The sequence below is a fragment of the Vespula vulgaris genome, chromosome 17, assembly GCF_905475345.1.
Source record: "Vespula vulgaris chromosome 17, iyVesVulg1.1, whole genome shotgun sequence".
NCBI lineage: Eukaryota > Metazoa > Arthropoda > Insecta > Hymenoptera > Vespidae > Vespula > Vespula vulgaris.
This window is the reverse complement of record NC_066602.1, coordinates 555,985-583,945: the sequence shown is the minus strand read 5'-3', so window position 1 is coordinate 583,945 and position 27,961 is coordinate 555,985. Positions and strand designations below refer to the sequence as shown.

Here is a 27,961-nt window from a genome sequence, read left to right as displayed (position 1 = left end):
ACATGCATATACACACACACACACACACACACATATATATATATATATTTCACCGCACTGTGTACTTTGTACGTATTAAAGTCCAATGTTCATATCTATATTTATTTATATATTTGTCTATAAACTGATATACTCTTTATATATTTCTGAGAATCATATGGATATAGATAAATGTATAAATAAATAAGCTCATAATTTGCCTTCAATACGTATAACATAAGCAATGCGTTGTAAAATATATATACATATATATATATGCATATATATACACATATGTGTATACATATATGTCATACGAACATCAGTAAACCACGGATGTAAAATTAAAGAGAAAATTGAAAAATAAGTCAAAATAAAAAATCAAGTTAATATTAAAGAAGAAAAGAGACATCGAGAAAAGAAGCAAGCTTATATGTACTAGGTAAGTGGACTCATTCTCAATTTCATATTTTCCTATATTTGTTTATATTGGCATAGATGGATCCTCCATTTTTGATAAATACGTGCTTCTTCTAAATATGGAGACAAGATTTAACAAAAAAACAAGAAACTAAAAGCTATTCGACGAAACTTAGAGCAATTAACATTTAATCGATACGGTAAAGAGTCCAAAGCGACGAAACTCCAAGAAAGAAAAGATGATTAGCATACAAACCGTAGTATCTGAAAATTGGCCGCATATTTGAAATCGATTTTGGGAATCACCCGATACATTTTTCAAGTTCTTGATAAGTAGAATCATACTTGAATTTTATAATATTTAATGCGAGGATCCATTATCATAAGATTCTGTTCCACATTGCATGCTATACACAATAGTATAATTTTTTATATCTATCTATGAGTTTATATTACTGTCGTTATGTTATGCCCTATTTTATACAAGTTCAATTCCAATACTACGATAATATGTTTTATGGTAGATTATAGAAAATTGCATAGTTTCTTACTATTTTTTCATGCTATGGTTAACTGATCTTTATTATTATTAGTTACTATATTTTACCAGTGATTGATATTTTACTTGTTGCATAATTTTGAATTATGGTATAAAATTAAACTGAAAAGAAAGCGTAATTAGGGTTTTCGGGTATTTCTTTTTAGACTTTTATACGAACCAATCGAATAATCGTTTATGGATCCAACTGTTGCACACGTCTTGGATATTTCGTGATATTTTTCCGTATTTGGTATTTCGGTGATACTATCGATTGACGAGTCAAACATATCAGTTGAGTTGCATGTCTGAAACCAGTTATATTGCTTCTTTGCCGGTCAGTTAACCAATTAGAATAGAGATACATGATTCCATGTTTTTCTAACTATAGGGTTGTTATAAAAGTGTGTTTCAATCTATGAATCGTAATGCCTCATTAAGTACTACCTGTTTTCTTACAAATAGTTCTAAAAGTTCTAATTACAAATGGAAGCACAATTATATTCCCTATTACTTAGTAAGTTCATTATATTCTGTTTAAAATTAATGTATATATTTTCTCTTTTATCTACTACGTTTCTGAATGGAATTTTCTTTATTCTTTTCAGTCGAAAGGCGAATTCGATACATTCATTATTACATATATGTATCGACTTATATCTACATATATGTACACTTGTGTATCTATGTATTTTACAATGCCTTACTTATGCTATATATTTTATAGGCCAATTACGAACTTATTTACTTATCTATTTATCTATTATCTCGTCGATTATATGTGACATTTTAAAAATTAAGAAGGATATAAATAGATGTAAGTTGAAAAAGAAAATAGAAAGATAAGAAAGTGAAAAAAGAAATTTAAATTACGGAAGAAAAGAAGCGAACGAGTGTGTACTAGGAAAGTGAATCAGTTGATACGGAATTCATATTTTCATATATTGGTTTAGAATGCATCATTAGAAACTCAATTTTTGATAAACATTTACTTCTTCCGAATATGAAGACAAAATTCAACGAAAAAAAAAAAAAAAATTAAAAGCTAATCGACAAAACTTGAAGCAATTTATTTTTAATCGAGGTAACATCGTGTCTAAGTAGTAAATATTTATCAAAAATTGAATTTCTAACGATGCATCCTAAACAAATATATGAAAATATGAATTCGATATCAACTGATTCACTTTTCTAGTACACACTCGTTCGTTTCTATTCTCCTTTAATTTAAATTTCTTTTTTCACTTTCTTATCTTTCAATTTCCTTTATCAACTTACATCTATTTATATCCTTCTTAATTTTTAAAATGGCACATATAATTGACGAAAGAATAGATAAATAGATAAGTAAATAAGTTCGTAATTGGCCTATAAAATATATAGCATAAGTAAGGCATTGTAAAATACATAGATACACAAGTGTACATATATGTAGATATAAGTCCATACATATATGTAATAACGGATGTATCGAATTCGCCTTTCGACTGAAAAGAATAAAGAAAATTCCATTCAGAAACGTATATCAATTTTACAATGACTTACTTATGTTATACGTAATGAAGGCCATCTACGAACTTATTTATTTATATATTTATTTATTATTTCGTGAATTATCCTTGCCCTTTCTTAAATTAAGATGGATATAAATAGATGTAAGTTGAAAAAGAAAATTGAAAGATAAGAAAGTGAAAAAAGAAATTTAAATTCAAGAAGAAAAGAAGCGAACGAGTGTGTACTAGGAAAGTGAATCAGTTGGTATTGAATTCATATTTTCATATATTTGTTTAGGATGCATCATCAGAAATTCAATTTTTGATAAATATTTACTTCTTCCGAATATGTAGACAAAATTCAACGAAAAAAAAAAAGGAAAAAATTAAAAGCTAATCGACAAAACTGGGAGTAATTTATTTTTAATCGAGGCAACATCGTGTCCAGACAAAACTCTAAGAAAGAAAAGATGATTAGTATATAAACCGTAGTACCTGAACATTGGCTGCATAACTGGATTCGATAATGGGATTCGCTAGTATTTTTCTTTATGTTCTTGATAAGTTGCACCTTATTTAAATTTCTGAATAACTAACGCGAAGATTCATTTTCATCAGATTGTGTTCTTTATATTGTATGTTATAGACAATAGGATAATTTTATATATGTGTCTATGAGTTTATATTAGTAACGTTATGTTATGCCCTATTTTACACAAGTTCATATCCAATACTACGATATATTGTTTTATAGTAGATTATAAAAAATTGCGTAGTTTCTTACTATTTTTTCATGCTATGGTTAACTTATTTTTACTATTATTAGATATTATATTTTACCAGTGATTGATATTTTACTTGTTGCATAATTTTGAATTATTGTTTAAAATTAAACCGAGGAGAAAGCGTAATTAGGATTATCGGAATTAGGATACTTCATTTTAAACATTTATACGAACCAATCGGATAATCGTATATGGAGCCAACTGTTGCACATGTGCTTGATATTTCGCGAAATTATTCCGTATTTCCTGTCTCAATGATACTACCTGTTGACGAGTCCAACAAACTAAGTGGTTTGCCAGGAATAGAATATACTCGTCGTAGCCATTAATATCCCTCTTTAATACTTGTCTGAAACTAGTAATTGCTTGTTTGCCGGGCAGCTAATCAATTAGAATAGAGATGCATGAGTCCATGATAAGAATACAAAGAGACGAACGTAGAGACGAGTTGTCTACGAGAGACACATATCCGCAACCGAACCGGTTTCGTTTGCTTTTGCGATCAAACCAATTAGTTTTTATTTTTCATCCATTTGCTTGAAACGAAAGTTCATTTCAGAATGTTTTAAGGAGATTCTGACATTTTTTCTGATAAAAATAAAATTCTGAATATGGATCCTAATTTTTAAATAAATAATTAGGATGCTGAGAAAATATAATAAAAGATTAATTGAACATTTTTGTTATTTTCAGAAAACTCTGAAGTGTGTTTAACAGAATAAAATATCAAGAGGATAGAAATATACACGTCCAGGAGAGTCGAGCACATAATTCAAGGAACCATTTAAGGGGAATATTAATGACTACGACGAGTATATTCTATTCCTGGCAATCTGCTGTAAGTAATTTTTCATTTTCTTGATTAGCGGCGAGTAATAATTATAATAGAAAAATTTGTGAAAATTCTGCTTTAAATTTCTAATTTGATCGTACCATATTCTTATTGCTTTGGAGACAATGGCCATAGAAATTGGTTTCCCATATCAAGTTGCATAAAACCAGAGAACTGTAACACTTGTGATCCTAATGATATATACGTCCGTGTATTATAAAGGAAACTTCTTTATATAATTATAATTATATTATATTTTATTTTATATAATTTTCTACTAATAGAAACAAAAAGCAATGAAGTGTTGTAGAAGAAGAAAACTTGTCATAAATATCTAATCTATATATCAATCTATCGTAATCATTGGAATGCATTACAAGATGTTGATCCTCAATCTTGTAGGCATCTATGCAAATTCTAGGAAGACTCAAATGAAAAACAATATGCAATGAACTTAAAAATGACTAACGAAGATAGTTCTATTTCCTTCTATTAATAATTACGTCTTTTGCAACTGACTGTATAAAAAAATTACCCTTGACTAAACATTCAGGTTGATGGATCGAAATAAAAAAATTCAAATATGAGAGCATCTTGTTTAAATTGATACGTATGATGCACATTCGATTATCGCGGCTGATCGGGGGCTTATATATTATTTTGGATTTTCTTTCATTTGAGTCTTGCGAGAATTTATATTGAAGCCTACAAGATTGAGGATCAACATCTTGTAATGCATTCCAATAAATACGATAGATTAATATATAGATAGATTTAACGCGATAGATTAAAATATTTAATAAATTTATTTCTACTATTTTTCCTACTCATTTTTTCTACTCTTTTTATTATTAAATCCAAACTATCGTAGATAATAATTTTTTTTTATTATTATGATACTTTTCTTTTTGATTATTTCTCTGCCTTTGTTTCCTCCTATGAATCATTCTGCATATTCATATCCTTTCGATCATTTTACTTTGTAATATCTAATTATGTCTATCCCCTTTTGGGGGAGTGACCTTTTTTTGGTATTTGGTTATTCAAATTTATTTATTTTTCGTAAAGAGAATATTGACATTACCAAGAAAGTAGAATCAGAAGATTCTATTGAGAAGGAAAGATTATTTCATGGCAAGGCTATCTTCCTAAAACATTTATAATTTATGCTTTCAGCCATGTCGATCGGTAAGTCGAAAAGTAAGATAGATTTCTACTATGTTAGGCGATGCATCATATCAATGTTATATTATACGCTTACTGAGAACATAAATCATTTGAATAATGCATTTGGGAATTACAAATATTATTTTACTATATAAAATATATTTTACTAAATATAGAATATACCATAAAGATAAACTTTTCTCAATTCCATCTCAATTCTACTTTGATTTATGTTCCACATGCAATGTCAACGGACATCCCCTCAACGGCCGTTTCGATTCGAATCGATTATTCCCTCTAGCTAAAGCTCCTCATCTATAGATCATTTGGAAAAGATATATTTCGTCTAGTCGTACGGCTATTCAAACGAATGATATTATGTCGAATTAAAAGGAATTGATCGAGAAATTCATTTCCTCCCAACCCGTATATTTTTCCGAATTTTTAGCCCTTTCGGGAAATTTTAACAGGAAATTTAAATTGGCTTGCGTAAAGCGCATTCAAATGAGATACGTAATAGAGAAAAAGATGATACAACGAAAAAAAAAAGAAATGAATATGGCGAAAGATTTTCTCTGAATCTGTATACCTTATTATCGAGTAATAAACGAAAAGAAATGATAGTTTCAAGAGCTAAAAAAAAGGAGAAATTAATTCTTATTGATAGTCAATTTTAAGCAAACAAATAAAAACAAAATTAATAGTCAACATTCATTAGTTTATTTCAGATTATAAAGTGTAAAGAAAGAGAGAAAAAAAAAAGAGAGAAAAGTAACATGTCGAATTCAAAGATATTTGTTCAATAATAAAAGAGAAGTTCATTTCCCCTTAATTAACTTCATTTTCGACCTTTCCGTCCGAGTAAGCAATTAATGTGCGTATAACGTAATAATCATTTCTACACTGAGTCCTTTCGGTCGTTACCTCTCAACAAATCGATGGAACTTTATTGGCGCAGACGTGGTCCAACGACTCACATCAGAGTATATATTTTAAAAGTACTTATTAGTTTTTACGAAATCTATGATTAGTTTTCAAGCAATTCTTTTACAACATTTTCATCACTTTCATCAATGAGATCTCTTCGTTTCCTTGCTAAATGATATAACTATCCCTACTGTTGTATTCTTCCGAATTCATATTTATTTTTTCTAACGTGACTGTATGAATGCCTATCTGACATTCTTCTTCACTACTTATATCTTATATCATGAGACTTGTGCGTATTTGGGCACTTTGCCTTTCTCTTAATAAAAGAAAGAAAGAAAGAAAAAAAGAAAAAAAGAAGAAAAAAAAATAGATAAATAAATAAAATGGAGATAATTGCATTTTACGAAATCACGAAATGATACATAACAAAAAAATAATACTTTCCTGGTTTTTTGATTAATTAGTCGAGGGACCTATTTATACTACTACAAGTTTTAATAAGAACTCGTTTCAGCTTTGACAATCTCTTTCTCCAGTTTTAGGATCGGTTGTTTGCTTCATCAAATATCACTATATATACAAGTTCTTCTTACAACCCTCCTTCAGCGGATCAGAGAAGAGCTCAGACTGTCGTGAAAGCATTTCTCATGTTCGGAAGTTATATCTACTTCCATTTTGCTTGAAAACATTTTTTCCAAATATTACCTTCTTTTCTTGTAAACAAATGAATATTGCTCAAGTTATCGAAAAATTCATTTTCGTTATTGCATAATGATAAAAAACTTGTATTCGGACAATATCTTTCTTCGTATTTCTTTCTCACCTAATATTACCTTCTCTTTCACGTATTTCACCTCCGAGAGAACAATTGAATTCGTTACTAACGAAATAATCAAATTACGAGGACGTACGAAAACAATCGGTTTTATGAAGAAGAAGTACGTTCACAACGATCTGGATGCTTATCCAGCCTGCTTAAAGAGAGCGATGAAAAGGATTTGTTTGTAATAGTACATGAGTATGCCTCGTACGATATAGTGATATTTGATGAAGTAAACAAGTATTCATAAAACTCAGGAAAGAGATTTTCAAAGCTGAGCTCACTTCGTATTGAAACTTCGAGTAGTATAAATAGATCCCTCGACTAAATTAGTCAGGAAACCAGGAAAGTATTATATTATTGTTATGTATCATTTCGTGATTTGGTAATATACAATTTCAGACTACCAACCCGTTTACTTACTTATTTCTTTTTCATTAAGAGAAAATCCAAAATTTCCAAACACGAGTGAGTTTCGTGCTATAAGTAATACCGAAGAGAAATTCCATTTACACGGTTAGAAAAAATGAATATTAATTCGGAAGAAAACGATAGAAGTGACAGTGATGACATCCAACAAGAAAACGGAGAGATCTCATACATAACGCGAGGGATGATAATGTTGGAAAAGAATTGATTCAACATTTATCATAGACATCGTGAAAAATTATAAAGGACAAAATTTTGCTCTTTTTTGCAAAAATATATGATCCTTCATGTCTACAAATTTCCCTGTTAACGAGTATTGATCGGAATTTAACGATTTACGCGTACGCAATACCTTCCCTCGTACCTATCGTCAAGCACCATGATATTAAACGATGCATTGTTATTCCTCTCCGTGCGCGCTTTTCAAGTGCTGCTCAAGTGGACGGGAATAAGTGGGCGTTTCTACGTACATCACTTCTCTTATTTTAAAAACAAGAAATGTATTTTTTTATGAGTTTCCCTCTCATCAAACGAAGCAGACAATTCGATAATAAGATTAGCGGTATAATTCAATTATCCATTTAGCTGTATCATGCAGTTATCTGGATAATTTGGACGTCAATGTACCACGACTGATTTAATTTTTCTATATGAACCGAAACATTTTCCTAGAAATTTACTCCCTATTGAAGAATGCAAAAAAATAATCCTAATTATCTAATATTTCGTATATTATGTTCCAAATCAATTTGTTCCAAAGAAAATAATCCACTACTCTGCAAAATAAGTAATCGTGCTATCAAACGATAAATCTAAATAGGTAATGGAATTATAGAGCTAATCTCCAATTATATGAAGGTAAAATAGGGGTTGTCCGCATACACGCACACAGGACCGCTCACTCATCCCCGGCTACTCGAACCGCCGCAGATAGTCGTGCACTAGAGCACCCGCAGATTGAGGGAGATAATACCGAAAGGTTTAAAACGAAGGTATTTCTCGATAAGTATGGGAGAACGTATTAAAAACAGATACTTTGTGTTACCGAATTCTTCGTCCAAATTTCAGTATTTAAGAAAAACGCTAATTAAATATTACGAATATTCTTTAAGTACATGTCATGAATGTTATGAGAAATAATATCAAATACAGAATTCAGCATTTCTCCTTTCTTAATAATATCGAATGCTTACTTAATTTGCATCGATGGAATAAAAATCACGTGAACGTGGATTTTCAATTTCACGTATAATTTAAAAGTATTTCCCTGTTAACGTTATTACTTCCAAAAACGGTGAATCCTTTGATCGTCCCTGTATGTTAAATTATTATGTATGATATACTTCCCTCAGTTTCATTTCAATTCCCATTTGATCCTGGCCCTGCGTGGAACGTCGACAAATCGATCTGAGTACCGTCGCTTATAGCCTACAGCTAAAGCCGCTCACGTTTGGATCCTTTGAAGAAGGTAAATCCCTCCCATTTCCTCGTACCACAGTTCCAAGCTTTATAAAACAATGCCATATTGATTTTTCCAAATTTCGTCGGAAAAACACAAATGTTCTTTTTCCTTTTGCATTTCCTAGGTATTCTGAATCACATAATGAACGCAAGAGGAGTAGCTAATGATGTTCCATCTTCATTTCGAATTTCCACCTTCTTGGACCACTCTTCTGCTTTCACGATTCAATGCACTATATTATAAAATACGAAATTAATATAGAAAAGTGGATAAGATACGTGGCTAGTTACTTACATCTGATATTTTCGTACCTCGTGTATTAAAATTCAATATTGATGTCGATGGTTGCTACAGTAATGCTCTAGCAATAGAAACATGTTGTTTCCATAAACCAGATAATTAGGTGATTCTCTCACTAACTTGCCTACGAGATCATTTGGAAGATTTGTAATAAATTCGTGAGCAGCATCAGCTTCATCCTCTGCTTTTATGATCTGACACATTAAATTACGAATGACATGTAACGCAAAATTCTTTGAAAAAATATTAAAACTTTTATTTCTATATTATTATTTACCTCCTCTCTTTCATGGAGCATCTTGCTTCCCATATATATAATATTTTTCATTACATTAGTTAATAAATATATAGCTTCTTGATTTATATACAATAATACAATATGAAGGATAGATACAGTTAAGAGACCTAATGTCCCTCTCATCAATAGAAATACTCGCGTCGTCATCATAAAATCTGTGTGAAAATTTAGTAACTGATTATAAAACGTACCTATGATACAGATCTTTTATTTCATATTATACTTTCGAATAAAAAATTTATATCTTATCTCCAAAATATCTTACCATTCGATAAATAGAACATTGATTGATCGACCATTTAAATATAAGATTAAAAAGGAAAACGTTTTCATTTCCTGATCTGTTTGATGGTCAGATATTCATGCTATCCATAAATGACCTATCGTCGGATATGCGGAAGAGCAAGGACTGCCAAAATAAATGTGTTTCATTTCGGATCCGGAATATTTAATTATCATGCAGCGTAGTTGAAATTCACATATTTTCTTTGGAAGTAATTACAATTCAGATAGCAGTCAATTCTGCAGCTTTGCAATATTTCTAAGCTATTGAAACTGCTTTCGCCTTCGTTTAACCTGGTATATTTCTGAAATAATTTAAAATTTGTAGATTAGTGAAGACAGGATAGACGTTCAATTGTTCATTGAAATTGTCGAGTCATCATAGGTAAATCGGGTCACGCGCTTCTTAGCGATATAAAGTACCTTCTCCGAGAAGCAACAAAATAATAATTAGGATGATATTGATGAAGAAAATTAGTTTCATTTCCATAATATAGAATTGGAATGTTATAACAAATCACATATTAACGACTCCTGACAAGTTTACCTTATATCGATAACGAACAACAGATTAATGAAAACGAAAAAATTGTACCGATTGGATTGTTTGTAAGTTTCCTTTGGGACGAATGAAGTATTATATAGGCGTATAGATGCTATTATCTGTCACTTACTTGCGTATTACTCGATCAAAAATTATTGAAAGGATGATTTCCGCAGAGGAGTTCCTCCACCAGACTGCCTCGTCGGATGACCGAGCTGATCTCCAAGGCAGGGCTCGATGGTAGGGGCCATTACATTTTATGCAAGGTAATCAATACCGCGTATTACGCAACAGAAAGAACCGAAATGTCGTGGGTCAGAGGGAAGTAAATTTCACTATGAACTCGCATTAACTGGACAAATTATTTTCTTTTTTTTGTTTCTGGTTTCTTTTTCATTCCTGTTCTTTACAATTTACAATTTTGAAATTGACTGAAGAATATTTATAATCGACTATTGTTATTTTTCCCATTTTTATCGTTTAAAATATTTAGAAATAAATGTTAATATCGAGCAAGAAATATTGCTTGAAAATTTGTTTCTTAATATTACTAATTCTCTTTGCGTTATTTAAGTTAACAAGCTTCTCTCTTTCTTTATTACACAGTGCCAAAAAATATGGATTCAGAGAAAATCATTCGCTATATTTATTTCCCTTTTCGCGTAATTCATTTGAATAGGCTTTACGCAGTTCAATCGACACCTCCTATTCCGCGGTCGAAAGAGCTGAATATGATGTGAGTGGGGAGAAACGGATTTGTCCACCAATCCCTTTTAAGCCGACTTACTGTTGCCCTTTGCTGTTAACTACCGTATGAAATAATCCATATTGCATAAATGCATATTGTAATAACGCTTTCGTTTCAATTAATTCATCGCCCCCTATTAATGATTAATATTAAATGAAAAGGAATTAATTTTATTGCTGAAATTTTCTCATAATTACAATATCTTGTGAACGTTATTACCCACATTTTGAATTTCCATTTGTGAAACGTCGACCAAAAATTTATTTATTCAAATAATATTTTTTTCCAATTTCTCTTTGCATAATAAAAATTATATAATCGGCGAAGTAATCAACATGAGAAGTATCTAATCGTTCTTTGAAATTGTCAATTTTTTCTTAAAATTCTTCGACAGTGACATGATAATTTACATTATACGTCGAATTTTAAAAAATGAGAAAAAAAGTACAAATCTATATATCTCATGCATGGAGAACACACATTGAATTATGCGTAATCGGTCAGTGATATTGCATTATCTAAAATTATCGACCTCTTCCAAAACTCTTCTAGTGCTTCTAGGGAATACTATATATCATCTGAGCATCATATCATCATAGCATTTCCTTTTGAAACATGGACCTTGTCTCTAACTCATCCGTAATATTTTGTTCTATACCTTATTCGTCAGGTGTTTGAAATTAAACAAACAAAAAATAGGAAGAAAAAATTTATATTGGCCTTGATAACGAATCTTCTCGAAATCGATATAGTACTGTTTTACTATGCTGCTTTCGAATGGTGGTACGGGGCTAGGGAATCATCCCTTCAAAGGATCAATAGGGAAGCGGCTTCAGTAAGAGGATATAATCGATTGCGTTGGGAAAGGTTTTTCGAAGGAACGTCCAACGGTTCATACGGATCATGGGTCAAAGTTGAATTTTTGCTCTAATGCGGGAACGTTCCTTCGTAGAAAAGTAAGTTTCCTCGCCGATTCTCTTTGGATTCTATCTTTTTGCAACTTCAGAAGGATTCAATGCAGTCGGGAAGGGTAAATAAAAATCAGTAATAACGTTGACCGTATTTTTGGATATCGAACTAATATTAATTTCGGCAATTAGTTAGAAAATTATATATATCGTAATAATATTTATTTCAATTTCGAGATTAGGAACGATAAGGAAAACCTTAGGGCGATTAATAGTGATTCCGAAAAAGATGTTCTGCGAATCATTATTGAAGAAGAAGAAGAGGATGAAGATGAAGAAGAAGGAGATACAGGGGATGAAGTAGTAGAGGGTGAGTGTAAATATTAGTAGTCCACGCTCGCTCACGTTTCAATCGACGATACACTTTATCTCGACAACGATGATTCCATAATAAATTTAATTCTAATCAAAACGATGTTTGTCCTTGGCCGAACATTGATTTTGCAAAATTTCGATTTGAATTCTAAAATTTCTAAGAAGGTGTATCGTATGAAAGAAGTTAAATGGATCAACGTGACCTATCGGGAATAATAGAAATAATAAGGAAAAAACAGAAAATGATATCGAGTGTAGAAACGATTATGAGAATGGAAGTTTTAATCATTGATTGAAGATTGAGCTCAGAATAATCGAATTTGAATTAAGGCAGGTTTGAATGATTAAAATATCAAAATGATTGAACCTGTAGGGACGCTTAAAGGATTTACGGATTTGTTTCATGTTTACGTCACCTTGTCATAGTTACTCCATTAAATTAAATTGAGTAATCAGTCGACTAATTGAAAGTAGAAGAAATGTTGAATTAATTTTCTGAATCGCGTAACATCGTGTACTTAAAATATAATCAAAATATTTAATTTACGTTTAAGAGTAATTTTGTAATTTTAAAGAATCGAATTAATTTGCTACATAGCCAGGATTCTTTTGTTAGTACGTTTTAATAGGAATTTAATGAAAATGCATCTGCGTATAACGATCTCCCATACGTATCGTCAAGTACCTTCGTATTAAAGGATTTGGTACTATTTCTGTCCGTCCGTGTGTGCTCTTGTGCGCGCTTGAATGCGCCATTTCGAGCCGAGGGAAATGAGTGTGCGGTCCTGTGAGCGCACATTTCCTATCTGATTTTGCAAATAGGAAAGGTATTTTTTCATTTGCTTTCCCCTTTTCAAACCATGCAGACTATTCGACGATACGCCTGGCTGTATAACTCAATTATCTTTTTAAATCCATCACTTAATTACGTGCACATTTAATTAAGTCTTCTGCAGATCGATGTGCCACGACTGTCTCAGTTCTTTCATCGGAACGACATTCATTTTCCTAAAAATTTACCTCCTGTTGGACAACTGAAATGGATGGTCCAATTGTACTTCTTCTTACCAAATACTTCTTATATTATGTTCTAAACTAGTTTGTTCCTATGGAAATATTATATTTCTGCAATCGTTTATTTCTTTTTACGTGTAACTGAGTATAGCAGTGATTTATCATATCTTTCGTAACATAATATTTGAATTTTCCGAATTATCATCGGAATGATTTAATTTTTCAATGAGCGCACATATAATTATCTTCCCTTTTAAATACAATTTCAGAATTTTACGGAAATATTAAAAATGTTCAGTGAATCTTTTAGTATACTTTCTAAGCGTTCTAATTACGTATTTAAATATTTGAGTCAACAATCTGAATTTTATTTTTGTCAGAAAAATATGTCAGAATCTCCTTCAAACTCAGAAATGAACTGTTGCTTCAAACAAGCGAAAGGTATGATATTTAAAAAAAGAAAACTAATAATATTAATCACGAAAACAAACGATACCAATTCGATTGCTGATATGTATCACAAAGGTTCGCTCTATATACGATCATACGATTAAATCGCGTAAACATGTCCTAAATCAGGTAACTCTAATTATATTTTCTTTTCTGTTCAATATTATACACTAATATACCCAAGAGTAAGTGCACAGTATGAAATATAGTGGAAAATAATAATCATATACTATACAACTTTCTATCGTATATTATAAAATGTAGTTATAACATATTATTATATACGAAATTGTATAATACGATCTATACTTTAGCGTCTCGAATATAGCTCATCTATATCTATACAGAATTATGCGATTATCTAAAACATGATAAAAGAAAAAAAATCCTATGAAAATAAATCCTTGCGTCAATATTGAACGATATAACACACTCCCTCATAGGATCGCACAATCATCTCGTCCACTTGAAAACGCTAACGCAGGCGCGAATGTACACACATGGATGAAGAGAGATAATAATAATACGTTCAGTATGAACGTATTTGAAGCTAAGTATGGGAAAACGTATTACTTGCAAATCATTTACCTCGAATGAATCTTTGCATGAGAATTCGAGCTCCCGAACAACGGTAGAGCTTTTTATCGTCCCTACGTGTGGAATCATTTTGCAAAATATACCACCCTCAGGTTCATTTCAATTCTCTATGATCCACGTTCCCCGTGCAACGTCGGACGACCCTTCAATAAATCTATCTGTCGATAAATCTATCTTCATCGAGAAATTCATTTCCCCCCAATCCATATCCAATTAAGCTTTTCCGAGTCGTTCAATCGCGTAATAGGAAATTTTGATTGACTTACGTAAATGGTGACCAAATAAAATACGTAGAAGAGATAAAGATGATATTAGGAAAAAAAAGTGACAAATGATTTTGTATGAATCAATACTCTTTACTAATGCATTATAAAAAAACACAGATGTGTAAAAAAGAGATTGTTATCTTCAATAATAGAAAAAGAACAGAAAGTGATATAACAAAAAAAATTGTCAAACAATATTCTTTGCTCCAGATTAATTCTTATTCATAAATATTTTTAACGACAAAAACAGGAAGAAACATAATTGGCAATTTTCAGAATTCTTTAATTAATTTCTAATTGCAAATTGTAAAGAGAAGGAGGGGAGAAAACAAACGACAGAAGAGCATAGAAGAAAAAGGATAATGATACACCCAATTAATAGAGATCAATAGAGAAATTCATTTCCTCGTAACTTATGAGCATCTTGGTTCTTTCTATATATTGATTAACCTACATCAAGTGTAATAACCCTGTGCAAAGGGCGCTATCGTGTTCGCTGGGTTAAGAATCCAAAGCGTTGTGCGGGGTATAAATACCGTCGTTCGGAGGACGGCGATGAAGCTATAGGTCATTCATTCGGTAGTTGTCGAACTAGTAATACGCGAGCGAGTGTGGTACAACAAATATTCGTTCGTGCATACTTCATACGTCCCAGAGATCCGTTATACAAGTAATTCAGGCGTTTGAAGCAATTTCTTCATTCTTACTAGTCATTTGTTTAAGCTATCAATACAAGGTAGATTTGTTAGTAATCGTAAGTTCGTGATTTATTATAAAATTTCAATTTTGTATTATGGAAATGAAACTGATTTTCGTGATCAATACAATCTAAATTAATATTTGTTGCCTTTCGGAAAAGGTACTTTATATCACATGTAAGGATGTAACAAAATTTATTTTTGAGTACAATACAATTAGATGAACAATTGAATGGTTTCCGTAAGTCTTAACTAATCTACGAATCTTATATTGTTTCAGAGATATACTAAACCAACCGAAGACGAAAACAGTTCCGATAGCCTGGAGGTATTGCAAAGGAGCCGAATTGATTTATATTTGAATTGTAATTCCAAAAAAGATAAAAAAATTTCAACAACGCTCCACCAGATAATATAACATTGCACATCCAAAGTGAAAAGCAATCACATTGATTCTATCTATTCTTACGTACATACGACGATACGATTGTACAACATGGATAGTACAAATGCCAGAAAAACAATAAGATTACTATATGAACACATTTTCCTTTTTAAAATTGCTTATAAATGGAAAAACAATCAACGCTGTGTTTATTTAATGATAAGATATTTTAGAGATATGATAAATTTTTTATTCTAAAATGTAATGTCGAATATAAAGTCTATAACATATTTATTTATTTTATAATAATTTATTGAATATTTTCGTAGATTATATGCAGTCGAAGAAAGTATTATTATTTATAAGTGAATTTATCTCATATATTCTAAATGGTACGAATCCCAAATGGGAGTAATTATCCGATAAGTACTATAATATGGAAATGAAATCTTTTAATAAATCTTATACAAATATAATGTCAAATTTAATGAATATTAATGGAATAATAGAATGATTAGTGATAAAGATGATAGCTAGGGATTATTTCGCGTATGAGACACACTTGCGTATTACTGGGTCGCAAATCCCGGAAGGAATGACTTAACCTAGTTTAATTAGCCACATGTTAGCTGGATAGAAGACCAAGCTTCCTAAAATCTAATTATCTAACTAGAACGCATGGGGATAAATAATTTCCCCACTCCTATAGTTATGTAATTATATGTATATATACTCTATGTTCATGCGAAATTATCTGTGTAATATATCATGGAATTTCCTAATGAGAATCTTACAATAATTCGTCTATTTTTTAATTGAAATAATCACATAAAACTGTAATTATTTATAATATAATTAATTATTATAATAATAATTATTGTAATTATGAAGACTAATTCTTATGAAGTTAATCGGATATTAATATAGGAAATTCGCACTGTTATTTTTTTTGTAAGTCTGACTTATGCTTAATAGTATTCTATTATCAGTATTCTATTATTCATAATGATATTATGGATATTATAGTATTCTATTACCAGTATTCTATTATTCCTAATGATTCTATATAGTATTCTATTATTCATAATGATATCACTATAAATTTTCGTGCTACGTATATACTATGTAATTCTTATAGTAAAATCATCTCTCTTAAAAAATTTTTTCGTCGGAAGTTATATCTACTGCCATATTGCATGAAAACATTTTCTCCAAATATTATTTCCTTTTCTTGTAAACAAATGCATATTGCTCAAGTTATCGAAGATAGCATTTTCGCTATTCCATAATAATAAAAAACGAATTCGGAGAAAATCTTTCGTCACATTTATGGTTTCCTAATATTACCTTCCCCTCTTTACCGTATTTTCCCTTCGAGAGAACCACTCGGTTAGTTAATCAAGAAATGGTCAAATTACCAAGTTATATGAAAAGAATGTCAGTCGATTTTATGAAAAAGAAGTACGTTCACAACGGTCTGAGGGCTTCTATAAACCACTTAAAGAGAGAGATAAGGACTTGTCTGCAATTGTACGCGAGTACGCTTCGTACGATGCAATGATATTTGATGGAGTAAACAAGCAATCATGAAACTGAGGGGAGATTTGCGAAGCTGAACTCGTGTCGTATTGAAATTTCTAGTGAAACAGATAGTTCCCTACACTAATAAGCCAAAAAATCAGAAACGTAATATTCCTTTGGTATATATCGTTTCGTGATTTCGTAATATACAATTTCAGTCTTCCAACCTGTTTACTTACTCATTTCTTTTTCATTAAGAGAATGGCAAAATTTCCAAACACGAGTAAGTTTCGTGCCATAAGTAATATCGAAGGAGAATTTTGGCTACAAGACAAACATTAAAACAGACATCTTAGAAAAAAAAAATATTAATCGGGAAGAAAACGATAGGAGTGATAGTCATTACATCTAACAAAAAAACGGAAAGACCTCACGGATAATGCGAGGGATGATAATGTTGGAAAAGAATAGATTCAACATTTATCACAGACATCATAGAAAATTATAATGGACAAAATTGCGATTTTTCTGCAAAAATATATGATTCTCCATGCCTACAAATTCCCTTGTTAAGGGGTATTGATCGGCATTTAACGATTTGCTCGTTGAGGAATACGTTCTCTCCTACCTATCGTTTAGCACTTTCATATTGAACGATTTATTACTAACTCTCTCCGTGCACATGCGCGTATACGTGTTCCAGTCAAGTGGACGGAAATGAGTGCGCGTGTTTGCGTACATCTCCTCTCTTATTTCGAAAACAAGGATGGTATTTTTTCATTAGTTCTCCCTCATCAAACCAAGCAGACAATGCGATAATAGGATTAACGGTATAATTCAATTATCTATTTAGCTGTATGATTTCATTTGTCTTTTGCGGATCGATATACCACGGCTGATATGATTCTTCCATATGAACGGATAAATTGTTCCGGAAAGTTACTCCCTATTGGAGAATGCAAAACAATAATACCATTACACTTCTAATTATCTAATCTAACGTATATAAGGTTCCAAATCAATTGGTTCCTTAGAAAATAGGCTATTGTTCTGCAAAATATGTAAGCTTGTTATCAAACAATGAATCTAAATAGGTTATTGAATTATACAGCCAATCTCCTATTGTTTGCTTGGTTTGATGACAAGAAAACAAATGAAAAAATACCTTCCTTATTATCAAAATAAGGCAGGAGTTCTACGTACACACGCACACTCAATGCAAGCCACTCGATCTGATGCCGATAGACGCGCACCAGAGCACACGTACATGGAGAGAGATAATGGAGAAAGGTTTAAACGAAGGTACTTGAGGATAAATATGGGAGAACGTATTACGGACATCCACTATCACGAAATTCCTTTCGTAATATACTAAATGGGTAATTAGCGTTACGCACCAAATTATTTCATCCAAATATCAATATTTAAGAAAAACTCTAATTAAGTATTACGAATATTTTTTATGTATATGTCGTGAATATTTCGGCAAACAGTTTGAAATATAGAATTCAATACTTCTACCTTTTTAATTATATCGAATGGTTATTTAATTTAAATCGATGGAACAACAATGACGTGACGTGGACTTTCTATTTCACGTTTAATTTAAAAGTATTCCCCTGCTAATGGTATTACTTTGAAAAAAGATGAATCTTTTGATCGTCCCTGTCTGTTCAATTATTTTATATGATAAACGTCCCTCAGTTTCATTTTAATTCCCCTGTGATCCTTGCCCCGCGTGGAACGTCGGACGGCTCATCGACAAATCTTTTTGAGCACAATCGCTTATACCCTCCAACTGAAGCAGCTCACGGTTAGATGCTTTGAAGAAGGAAGGTCCCTCCCATTTCCCCGTACGAGGGTTCCAAGTTTTATAAAACAGCGCCATATTGGTCTTTCGAAACTTCGTCGTCAAGCACGTATGTATTTTCTTCTTTTTCCTCTTCCTAGGTATTCACAATCACATAATGCATACATGAACAATAGCTAACGATGTTCCTTCCTTTGTTAGAATTTTCAACTGCCTCTTGAAACACTCTTCTGCTTCAATATGCTCGAATAATGTTCCACTATAGAAATATTCTAGTCGCCATGATAAAATCTCTGTAAAAATTCAATAAATTATTCTACAATATACTTATGATACAGATTTTATATTCCATATTATACTTTAAAATAAAAAAATTATATATTATCTCTAAAATATCTTAACATTCGATAAAGACAGCACTGTTTGATTTACCATTGAAATATAAGACTGAAGAGGTAAACGTTTCCATTTCCTACGCTCGTTGACGTTCCGACATTTCTACTATCCAAGTAGAACGAATCGTCGGATTTGAGGAAAAACAGGATGTACCAATGGAAGAGCGTTTCATTTTGGATGTCAAATGTTTAATGATCGTATTAAGCTTAGTTGAAATCCATATATCTTCTTTGGACGTAATTACAATCCAGATATCGTTCAATTCTGATCCTCTGCAATACTTCTGAACTATTGGAATTGCTTTTGCCTTCATTTAGTCTGGTATATCTCTGACATAATTTAAATTTCGTAAATTAGTTACGACTTAGGATAGACATTCAATTGTTCATTTAAATATGCAGCCATCGAAGGTAAATTGGGTTAGGCCCATTTAAGTCAGATAAAGTATCTTCTCCGAAAAGCAACAAAATAATAATTAGGATGGCATTGATCACGAAAATCAGTTTCATTACCACAATAGAAATGAAATTTTATAATAAATTATATACTAATGACTACTGATAAATTTACTTTATATCGATAACGAACAAAAGACTAGGGAGAATGAAGAAATTGTTAGTACTGTTTGAACTGCTTGTAAGTTTCTTTTGAAACGTAAGAAATATATACGCGATCATTCTATCATTTACTTGCGTATTACTCCTTCAAAAATTATTGAGAAGATGACTTCTGCAGAATTTCTTCCGCAAATCGCCATCTTGGATGACCTAGCTAATTTCCGAGGCGTGGCTCGGTGGAAAGAGATTTACATTCTATGCAGTTAATCAATACCACGTATTATGTCAAAGAAAGAGCCGAAATGTCGTGGGTGGGAAGTAAGTAAGCAAAACTTCTCAATGATACTCCCATTAACTGGAGAAATTATTTTCCTTTTTTTGTTTCTGGTCTTTTCTTTGTTTCATACCTTCTGTTCTTTAGAATTTGCAACTAGAAATTAACTAAAGAATTTTGATAATCGGCTATTAATATTTTTCCCAGTTTTATCGTTTAAAATATTTAAAAATATATATTAATATCAAACAAGAAATATTGCTTGTAAATTTGTTTAGTAATATTACCTTCTGTTTTCTTTGTATTATTTAAGTTAACAAGCATCTGTCTTTCTTTATTACATAATGACAAAGAATATAGATTTACCGAAAATCATTCGTCATATATATTTTCCTTTTCGCATTATTGATTTGAATACGTTTTACGCCAGTCAATCAAAACTTCTTATTCCGCGGTCGAATGTTCCGTAAGAGATGAGAGTAGGGGGAAACAGGTTTGTGGGCCAATCTCTTTCAATTCGACTGACTGTTGCCATTTCCTATTGACTCCCATATCTAATGTTCCACATTACAGAACTGCATATTGTGATAAACGCATCTGCTTCGATCAATTCATCGCGCTGTATCAAGCGTTAATATTAAATGAAACGGAATTAATTTTATCGTTGAAATTTTCTCATAACAAAAATATCTTGTGAGCGTTATTTCCCAAATTTTTTTATTTCCATCTGTCAAACGTCGGCCAAAGATGTTATTTATGCTTACAATATTTTTTTTTCGATTTCTTTTTTCCATAATAAAAATTTGTATAATCGGCGAAGTGATCAGGATGAGAAGTATTTAGTCGTCCTTTGAAATTTTCAGTCTTTCGATACAGTTCATCGACACTGACGGGATACTTCACATTGTAGGCCCAATTTGAAAAAATGGGGGAAAAACTACATATCCATATATCTTATGCATGTAGAGCACACATTGAATTACAGATAGGTCGGAGAAATTTTATTATCTAAAATTCTCAACGTCTTTCAAAATTTCTCTAGTGCTTGTAGGGAATACCATAAATGATCTTGCAGGTATCAATAGCAAGACATTTCCTTTTGAAACATCGTTCTTCTCTCTAACTTACTCGTAATACCATCTTTTATACCGTGCTCGTTAGGTGATCGATAATAACCAGAGAGAGAAATAGGAAGACAACATTTTTAAAGGTCATGACGACGAACCTTCTCGATTCCGATGTAGTATTGTTTTACAAAGCTCGAACGGTGGTAGGGGGCTAGGAAATATCTCCCTTCAAAGGATCCAAAGGTAAGCTGCTTCGTTAAGAGGATATAATCGATTGCGTTCAGAAGGTTGGTCGAAGAGACGTCCGACGGTACACACAGATCGTGGGTCAAAGTGGAATGTTTTCTCTAATGGGGAAATATTCCTTCGTAGAAAAGAAGATTTCATTCCGGAATCTTCTTTCATTTCATCTTGTTCCATCTTCAGAAGGATGCAACGCAGTCGAGAAGGGAAAATAAGGATCTACAATAACGTTGACCGTGTCTTTGTATATCGAACTAATGTTAATTTGGATAGCAATTGGCTAGAAAATTATATGTACCGTAATAATGTTTATTTCAATGCCGTTCGGGTGTTTGGGAACGATAAAGAAAATCTCACGGCGATTCTCAAAGATACCAAAAAGGAAGTTCTGCGAATCAATTTTGAAGAAAATGGTGATACAGGGGATGAAGAAGGCGAAGGTGACGATATAGGTGAGTCGCATTTCGATATAGGTCGAATTTCTTGGAAAATAATGTCAAAAATGATTATGTTAATATATCAAAGTGAATATTCGAGCAATTTTAAATTGCTCTGTCCGCATATTTCATAGTTATTAGAATTAAACGATTTACACGGTGGTATTGAAAAAAAGTGATCCTTAAAAAATTTCGATCTCTTTGATTTTTTATTTTTGTTAAACATACTTCAAAATCATCCGAAGATATTAAAAACGTTCAATTAATCTTTTAATATACTTTTTAAGATTCCTAACTATTTATCACAATATTTGAGTTTATATTCAGGATTTTATTTCTAACAGGAAAATACGTCAAATCTCTTTCAAACCCTCTGAAACAGACTTTCGCTTCAAGCAAGCGGAAAGTATGATAATTACAAAAAGAAAACTAATACGATTATTTACGAAAACATACGATACCGGTTCGATTGTCGATATGTATCTCTCGAAGATTCTCCATTTGTCTCTTTGTACTCCCGTTCTCCTTGAGTCATGTATCTCTATTCTAATTGATTAACTGACATTAAAGCCTGCAATTCAACTAGTATCAGCCAAGAAAATCAACTCACATGTTAGACTCGTCAATAGGTAGTATTAGAGTCAATAGGGAGAGCAAGCACGATATAACATCATGGAAGAGGCAACAGCTGCGGTCGGCTCTATATACGATCATACGATTAAATCGTAAAAATGTATAAACAAACATACCATAAATCCGGTAGCTCTAATTATATTTTCTTTTCTGTTCGATATTATACAATAACATATCGAAGAAGAATTGCACAGTGTGAAATGTAGTGTAAAATAATAATCAAAAACTATCCAACTTTCTATTGTATCTTATAAAACGGTATATCCTAGTGTTAAACACGAAATTATATAATAAGATCTGTAATGTAGCGTCTCGAATATAGATCATATATATGTATATAGAATTATGCGATTCTCTAAAACATGGTAAATGAAAAAAATCCTATGAAAATAAATTCTTGGGTCAACATTAAACGATATAAAATTGAAATATCGTTTATCTATCCGAGAGCATATTTTCTAAAATGATATAAATGATTTCCATTATCGTGACTGACTGCGAGCTTTTATATCATTCTGAACCATCTCTCTTCAGAAACTCCAAGAAACTTGTTTGAACGAGAATATGGGTTCAATTCAGAATAAACGGCTATTCAACCACCGCATATAGGTAGTAAGCTCTCTAAATGGTGGAGCGAGCATTGTTTCCACTAATTATTTTTCGTATATTAAGGAGGGTATCATCCCTAGTAATTCTATCCAAATGTTCCCAATATTTTCGGATACTTGCTGCAGTAAAGGGGATATTTTTTTTAGATACATTTCTCTTTTTGATTCTTTTTTCTTCTTTTGATTCTCCCCATTCCTTTCAGTCACTTTACTTTGTAAAAATTTAATTTTACATAACTTCCTTTGGAAATTTTTGTGGAAATTTTTTTTGGTACGTAATTATTCATTCATACATATTTATCATGACGAAATGTGTTGGCATTACGTAGAAAGCAGGATTTAAGAAACTATATTTGGAAGGAAACTAAATTTCAAGAAAATGCTGCCTTTCTACAGCATTTATAACTTATATTTTGATATAATAATAGATACAATAATAATAAGTATAATAATAATAATATTAATAAGTATAATAATTATAATAAGTAAAATATACCATCCTCAGGTTCATTTCAAGTCTCTATGTCGACTATTCAATAAATCTACCTGTCGATAAATCTATATTCATAGAGAAATTCATTTCCCCACAATCCATATGAAATGAAGCATTTCCGCTGCGTTTAATCGCGTAATAGGAAATTCTGATTGACTTACGTAAATGGTGTCGAAATAAAATACGTAAAAGAGATAAAGATGATATTCGGGAAAAAAAGTGACGAATGATTTTGTATTAATCCATATTCTTTACTAATGCGTTTTAAAAAAAGACAGATGTGTAAAAAAGAGATTGTTATATTAAGTAATCGAAAAAGAACAGAAAGTAGTATACCAAAAAAAAATTGTCAAACAGTATTCTTTGCACCAAATTAATTCTCATTCATAAATATTTTTAACGACAAAAACAAGAAGAAACATATTTGCCAATTTTCAGAATTCTTTAATTAATTTCTAATTTCAAATTGTAAAGAAAAGGATGGGAATAAAGAGACGACAGAAGAACATAGAAGAGCAAGAAGAAGAATAATGATACATCCAATTAAAAGAGATCAATAGAGAAATTCATTTCCTCGTAACTTATGAGCATCTTGGTTCTTTCTGTATATTGATTAATCTACATCAAGTGTAATAACCCTGTGCAAAGGGCGCTATCGTGTTCGCTGGGTTAAGAATCCAAAGCGTTGTGCGGGGTATAAATACCGTCGTTCGGAGGACGGCGATGAAGCTGCAGGTCATTCCTTGGGTGATTGTCGAACTAGTAATACGCGAGCGATTGTGGTACAACAAATATTTGTTCGTGCATACTTCATACGTTTAAGAGATCCGTTATACAAGTAATTCAGGCGGTGGAAACAATTTCTTCATTCTTACTGGTCATTTGCTTATACTATCAATGTAAAGTAAATTTGTTAGTAGTCATGAGTTTGTGATTTATTATAAAATTTCAAGTATACATTATGGAAATGATACTGATTTTCGTGATCAATGCTATCTAAATAATTGTTTGTTGCATTTCGGAAAAGGTACTTTATATCGCTTAAAAGGATGAAACAAAATTTATTTTTGAGGACAGTACAATTAGATGTACAATTGAACGACTTCCGTAACTCTTAACTAATCTACGAATCTTATAATGTTTCAGGGATATACTAAACCAACGGAAGACGAAAGCAGTTCCAATAGCCTGGATGTATTGCAAAGGAGCCGAATTGACTTATATTTGAATTGTAATTCCAAAGAAGAACAACGCTCCACCAGATAATATAACATTGCATATCCAAAGTGAAACACATTTTCATTGACACTTTCTGTTCTTCCGTACATCCGACTATACGTCCTATATGGATAGTACAAATCAAGCCAGACCATCAACGAGATTAATATATGGAAACATTTTCCTTTTTACATTTATGCTTAAATGGAAAATCAATCAATGCTGTGTTTATTGAATGGTAAGATATTTTAGACATAAGATAAATTTTTCATTCTAAAATGTAATGTGGACTATACAATCTATATCGTATCTATATACCTTATAATAATTTATTGAATATCTTCGAAGATTTTATACAGTCGAAGAAAGTATTTTTATTTACAAGTGAATTTATCACAAATATTCGAAATGGTATTAAACCCAAATTGGAGTAATTATCCGGTAATTTCTATAATATGGAAATGTTATTTTCTAATAAATCTTATGCAAATAGCTACTGCTAAATTTTGAAGAAGATTGATGGAATAATGGAATGACTAGAGATAATGGTGTTTAAACCGTCTTTGTTATTTGTAAAGCTGTTCTTTCGGAAGTATGGTAGCTAGGGATTATTTCGCGTATGACACACACTTGCGTATTACTGGGTCGAAAATCACGGAAGGAATGACTTCCCCTGGATTAGTTAATCCCACGTCGTCTCGTTAGAAGACCAAGATTCCTAGATATTAATTTTCTAGTTTGGGGATGAATAATTTCCCCTCGCCTGTAACTATGTAGTTATATTTTTATTTCCTTTATGCACTTGAAAAATTATTTCATAAAACTTGAAATCTTCTAACGAAATTGACAGTTACTTTTCTCTTTTTTAATTGCAATATGCAAGTAAAACTGTAATTATATATAATATAAGTAATTATTATTAATGATTTTTGTATTAATAATTTCAAATTATTTTAATAATAACATCAAAAATAATAATTATTGTAATTATCAACGTTAATTTCTAGAAAGTAATGGTAATATCATATACGAAATATGTAATGTTTCTTCTTTCGTAAGTTTAAGTCATACTTAAAAATAGTGTTCTAATATTATTTCATATTACGGGTATTACAATTTTCATACTATATAATTCTTATTATAAAATATTTGGTTGTTAAAACATTTTTTCGTCGGAAGTTACATCTACTTCAATATTCCTTAAATACATTTTCTTCAAATATCACCTTCTTATCTCGTAAACAAATATATATTGTTTAAGTTATCCTAGAATTCATTTCCATTATTGCACGATAATAGAAAAAATGTATTCGGAGAAAATCTCTTGTCATATTTCTTTATTTCCTCATCTCACCATCCTCTGTTTCACGTATTTCCTCTTCGAGAGAACCACACAGTTAGAGAGTGATTTGGGCGGATCGAGTGTTTGCACTGCTACTGTTTGGGAAATCCGTGTTTCACTGAAGTTTCCTATTGAAATTGTGCTGTTAGCTCGGGAGACTTAAATTTTGCGTTAAATATTCAGGGTACGTTCATCTCACCGTGTGTATATATATAATATTTATGAAAAACGCTAATAAAATATTACGAATATTTTTTAACTACATGTCGTGAATATGATGACAAACAATTTGAAACATGGGATTCAACATTTCTCCTTTTTTAATTATAGCGAACTGTTACTTAATTTATATCGATGGAATAACGATGATGCGAACGTGGACTTTTTATTTCACGTATAATTTAAAAGTATACTCCTGCTATCGTTATTATTTCCAAAAATTTTGAATCTTTTAATCGTCCCTGTATGTTAAATTATTTTGTATGATAAACCTCCCTCAGTTTCATTTCCATTCCCCTTCGATCCATGACCCGCATGGAACATCGTACGATCCCTTAAAAAATCATTCTACGTACAATCGCGTATACCCTCCAACTAAAGCCGCTTACGTTTGGACCCTTTGGAAGAAGTAAATCCCTCCCATTTCCTCGTACTACCTTCCGACGCTTTTTAAACTAACGCCCTAATGGTCTTTCCAAACTTCGTCGTCAAGCACAAATGTTTTTTCTTCTTTTTCCTCTTCCTAGGTATTCCCAATCACATAATGCATACATGAACTATCGCTAACGATGTTCCTTCCTTGGTTAAAATTCTATCTGCATCTTGAACCGCTCTTCTAATTACACGATCCAATGCACTCTATTATAAAAGATGAAATTAATATAGAAAATTGGATAAGATACATGACAAGTTAATTATATCTGATCTCTTCGTACCTCGTTTATTAAAATTCAATATTGATGTCGATGGTTGCTAGAGTAATGCTCTACCAGTAGCAACATGTTTACTTCTATACGTCGGATAATATGGTGCCTCTCTCATCAACTTGAGTTCCATATCGTTTACAAGTTTTTTAATAAATTCGTGAGCAGCGTCAGCTACCTCCGCCCCTTTTACGATCTGACACATTAAATGACGAATGACATGTAACGCAAAATTCTATGAAAAAATATTGAAATTTTTATTCATATATTATTATTCACCTCCTCTCTTTCATCGAACATCTTGCTTCCCATATCAAATATTCTTCTTTACAAAGGTGAAAAATATATGGGTTCTTGAATTATACACATTAATATAATACATATATGCCAGCTAGAGTTAAGAGACTTAATGTCCAACTCATTAATAGAAATATTCTCGTCGCTATCATAAAATCTGCGTAAAAATTCAATAAATTATTATAAAACATCCCTATGATACAGATTTTATATTCGACAGTACATTTAAGAACAACAAACTTGTACCTTATCTCTAAAATTCGATAAACAAACCATTGACTGATTTTCCACTGAAATATAAGAAGAAACAGAAAAACGTTTTCATATCATAATCTGATTGATTGCATTTGTACTATCCATGTAGGAGTTATCGCCGGATATAAGGAAGAACAGGCCAAAGTAAATATGTTTCACTTCGGATA

At 31.4% G+C, this 27,961-nt stretch overlaps 5 long non-coding RNA genes across 9 annotated transcripts in view; 2 read left to right on the top strand and 3 right to left on the bottom strand.

Annotated features, from left to right (window-relative positions):
- Nucleotides 1-3,383: 3,383 nt before the first annotated feature.
- On the bottom strand, nucleotides 3,384-10,570 carry LOC127070156 (uncharacterized). Of its 2 annotated transcripts, none has more exons than XR_007784253.1 (5): nucleotides 10,410-10,570; nucleotides 9,719-10,040; nucleotides 9,433-9,608; nucleotides 9,150-9,349; nucleotides 3,384-9,087 (listed from the first exon to the last, which is right to left on the bottom strand). It is a non-coding gene; the product is annotated as an uncharacterized LOC127070156 (long non-coding RNA). The 2 variants fall into 2 exon arrangements; XR_007784252.1 differs by having other exon boundaries at nucleotides 9,167-9,349.
- A 1,100-nt stretch (nucleotides 10,571-11,670) lies between these two features.
- Nucleotides 11,671-27,961, top strand: part of LOC127070125 (uncharacterized) — a 22,911-nt gene continuing 6,620 nt past the window's right edge. The window contains exons 1-3 of one of the 3 annotated variants that reach the window (XR_007784188.1): nucleotides 11,671-11,983; nucleotides 12,173-12,305; nucleotides 15,616-16,196. This is a non-coding gene — a long non-coding RNA (uncharacterized LOC127070125). Of the gene's footprint in view, nucleotides 11,984-12,172; nucleotides 12,306-15,615; nucleotides 16,197-27,961 lie in introns of those variants that run through there. The other 2 variants (XR_007784190.1, XR_007784189.1) reach the window with 2 other exon arrangements.
- LOC127070177 (uncharacterized) lies at nucleotides 16,150-21,349 on the bottom strand. Its single transcript, XR_007784299.1, has 2 exons — nucleotides 19,484-21,349; nucleotides 16,150-19,344 (listed from the first exon to the last, which is right to left on the bottom strand). It is a non-coding gene; the product is annotated as an uncharacterized LOC127070177 (long non-coding RNA).
- LOC127070202 (uncharacterized) lies at nucleotides 21,366-25,617 on the top strand. The gene is made up of 2 exons (XR_007784338.1): nucleotides 21,366-22,040; nucleotides 24,906-25,617. It is a non-coding gene; the product is annotated as an uncharacterized LOC127070202 (long non-coding RNA).
- Nucleotides 25,289-27,942, bottom strand: LOC127070113 (uncharacterized). 2 transcript variants are annotated; one of them, XR_007784162.1, is made up of 5 exons: nucleotides 27,786-27,942; nucleotides 27,522-27,696; nucleotides 27,255-27,438; nucleotides 26,928-27,177; nucleotides 25,289-26,447 (listed from the first exon to the last, which is right to left on the bottom strand). It is a non-coding gene; the product is annotated as an uncharacterized LOC127070113 (long non-coding RNA). The 2 variants fall into 2 exon arrangements; XR_007784161.1 differs by having other exon boundaries at nucleotides 25,289-27,177; nucleotides 27,786-27,940.